This window comes from Rutidosis leptorrhynchoides, chromosome 2 (genome assembly GCF_046630445.1).
Source record: "Rutidosis leptorrhynchoides isolate AG116_Rl617_1_P2 chromosome 2, CSIRO_AGI_Rlap_v1, whole genome shotgun sequence".
NCBI classification, from domain to species: domain Eukaryota; kingdom Viridiplantae; phylum Streptophyta; class Magnoliopsida; order Asterales; family Asteraceae; genus Rutidosis; species Rutidosis leptorrhynchoides.
The window spans coordinates 322,858,806-322,862,438 of NC_092334.1; positions in this window are offsets into that span (position 1 = coordinate 322,858,806).

A 3,633-nucleotide genomic window follows, 5' to 3' on the forward strand; every position below is an offset into this window, starting at 1 on the left:
ATAAAATTAGACCACACAAGCCCTAAATAAATAAACATAATCATGAGTTTACAATATCATATTCAAAAAATGTATTCTTTAGTTAAAGTATCTACCCAAAAATGAATTATAAAAGATAATGAAAAATATTACACATTTGAAATATGAACAGATGAGCGACTATGTGTATAAGTTTTATATTGATAACTAGTGAAATGACTCGTGGAACCAAGGGTTTGTTTAAACGAAACAGTTTTGATTTGTTTTAATTATTAAATTAATGTAAATACTAAATTCATTTAGTTTAATGAACCGTGGAACCAAGAATTTCGACTAAGAAACTTGTCGTTGTTTTTACAAACATATTGATATATACTTAACTTGATCAGAATAAATGAACTACATTCATTCTCCCACCACCATATTCCAATTTTCATCACAATTACTATTTTCCTTGGTATAAAAGCCTACATTACAACATTTTATTGAGACATGTATTTTGCATACATATTTAACGTAATTAATCCCTTAAAAGAACCCATATTTGAATAATAATATAACAATTATAATTATAATAATAAAGTTTGCTTTTAAAAATGAGTATTTATATTTTTAATAATAACAAATGCCTCTTGAAATTTTTTTCAAATATTAAAATACAATTATTATATGAAGGTTGTACAATATAGTTCAAATTTTGTATATGTGTTAATGGGGTGTTTTGTAAAAGATAGTACAATTTGTTTTAAAGTTTTACATATGATCATGGGGGTGTTTTATTATTAGGTTGTACATAATGCTTCAAATATTTTAAATATGGTTATTTGGGTGTTTTACAATAAAATTGTATATAATGCTTCAAATATTGTACACATGGTCATGTGGTGTTTTATTATAAGGTTTTATATTATGCTTCATATGTTATACAATTAACATGTTAATAATTTTATTAAATACAATTAATTATATTAATGACATCATCATGGGGGTCTTAGATTTTTTCTATTTATTTTTAAGTTTTTTTAAGCTTGAATAATCCTTATTTATGACATTATCATTTTAGAGATTTATATGATACTATAGATAGATTGTATTAAAATAAAATTAAAGGTATGCATAAGAAAGAAAGGAGGTGGTAAATGGAAGACAGGCACGGTATTTGATTGGTAATCAATCAAATTTATAAAGGGTAAATGACCCCAAAAGATAACGTATGTTATCAAATTTGACAATAAAGGTAATATAACTTTTCCAGATGCCCGAAAAAGGATTACATGTTTCAATATTTACCTCAAAAGGATTATGATTTAAACAAGTATGAAATTACAGGTAATATTGTAAAATTCATTAACAACCGTTAGTGAAATTTCGTTAAGTTAAATCTCTTTTAAAAATAACAAAAAATTAAGCAATCTCTTTTACAAATTTTACTAACTTTGTTCCTTAGAACAATTCGTATGTTACTATCCCTTCTCAGTAGCATCGATTTGTTTAAATACATAGTAATCAAACATATTTCCGTCAACCGATAATTTTCGTTAATACGCCTGAGTGCGAAGATAACTTGGGTGAAGTTGGGGGTGACTAGGTGTTCGCTCCCCGGTCCGGATACCGTGAATAACCCAGTCACAACCTAGTTGATGTTAAGCGAACTCGACTCGGTTTGGACCGAGTGCTAAGTTGACAAGCGAGTGATGAGGAGATATTTTTAAAGTAGAGAAAGTATCTACGCTCATTATTAGTGATGTGACTTGACCTGCTTCAACTTGTTGTTTTGATGAATAACAATAGCATATTTATAGGCAAGCATTAGGTTTTATGCTATTCTCGGGCCATAATACGGGTTCCATCATTCAAACGAAAGGTCACAATCTTCTTATCACACTTAATATGGGCCTTATGTAGGCTCATCCAGTTCATCCCTAAAACTACGTCAAAGCTTGGGATAGGCAACACTAAATAGAACATAGCAAGCGGTCTACCCTCAATTTCTATACTAGCTCAAGACACATACGTTGTGACTAGAACCGTCTTACCATCAGCTTCCTTTACTCTAACAGGCTCAGGCAGCACAGTAGCAGGTAACCCTAACTTAGTATAGAAATCTATAGACATAAACGTCCTATTTGCACCCGAATCAAACAATACTCTAGCAGGTATTGAGTTGATCAAGAACATACCGGTTATGACGTCATCATTATTAGTTGCGGCCTCAACTGTCATCTGAAAGGCCCTAGCTTCCGCACTTTGCGGGTTCTTTCTCTTCTGTCCACTTGAGGCTGTGGAACTCCCGACAGATGCCGAACGCGCCCCTGACCCTGCCCTGGAACTTGCGCCCTTTGACGCCTGACAACTTGCTGAACGATGACCTGGCTGATGACAACTCCAACACACATTCTCCCTGAAGGAACACCCCTGAGATTCATGACCTACCATACCACATCTTAAACACCTTCTCGTTGCCTCTGAACACTGCCTACTGTAAGAAGACTTACAACCTTTACACCATTCTCTCCTTCCTGAACCAGACCCTGAACTTGCTTGTTTCCTTTTACCCTTTTGTCTAAACCCAAAATATTTCTTAGACTTAGGACCTGACTGACTGGTAGCCTAACTACCATGTGATATAACATTTCCCAAATTCATACCCCTTGCTGCTCGTACATCACTTTATACCATCTTTTCCATCACAAAAGCCTGAGATAACGTCGGCGCGGACCTTACAAACGTCATGTATTCCGGCAAGATCATATTTACAAAATGCTGGATTCTTGATTGTTCGTCAGGCACCCATTGTTGCACAAACCTTAACTTGTCCATGTATTTCTCAATCACCTCATCAATTCATATCTGCGGTGTCATCCGCATTTCTAGGAACTCCATATTGATTCTGTTCATATCGAACATATTACAGTACTGTTCACATACCTTCGCATAAAACTGTTCCCAATTAATCATTCTAACTTGCTCTGGAGGGACACTAGCTATCACAGAATCCCACCACACCATTGCTCTATCTTTCAACAACCTGCTCGCATAAGTTACTTTCAATTCTGGCTCACAGTGACACGCCTCGAATGCCTTTTCAACCTCCCATAACCAGTTGAGAGTCGTAGTTGGGTCAGAACTTCCTGAGTAGGGAGACGATCCACAATCTCGGAATTGTTTAAAGGTACATCTTTTTGGTGGTTGGAACTGTTGTTGAAATTGCTGTTGATGAAATTGTTGTTGGTATATGGGCGGCTGAACTTGGTTCATAATCATGGGATTTTGATATTGGTAGTTAAACTGTGGTGGCATAACATGTTGAGGTAATTGGTTCTGTAATGGGTATTGGTACTGGTTCTGGTGTATTTGCGATATGGTTTGCGATTGAGCAGTGGTAAAACCCTGTGGTGTATCCTCGTTACCCGAATTTCTTGCTAACTTAAGCTCATCAATATTTTTCTGAACTTCCTTAAACTTACTTTCAAGCTCATGCACATAATCAGCATCATAAACCTATGCCTCATCCTCCACATCTAGAGCACTGAATGTTCCGGGATGGATCGAGTTTGTAGCGTTCGCATCCCTATTATCTGACATCTGTGCTACAAAACACTCGCACAAAAGCTTAGTGGATAACTGTTAGTTTACTAAACACTAACATGCACA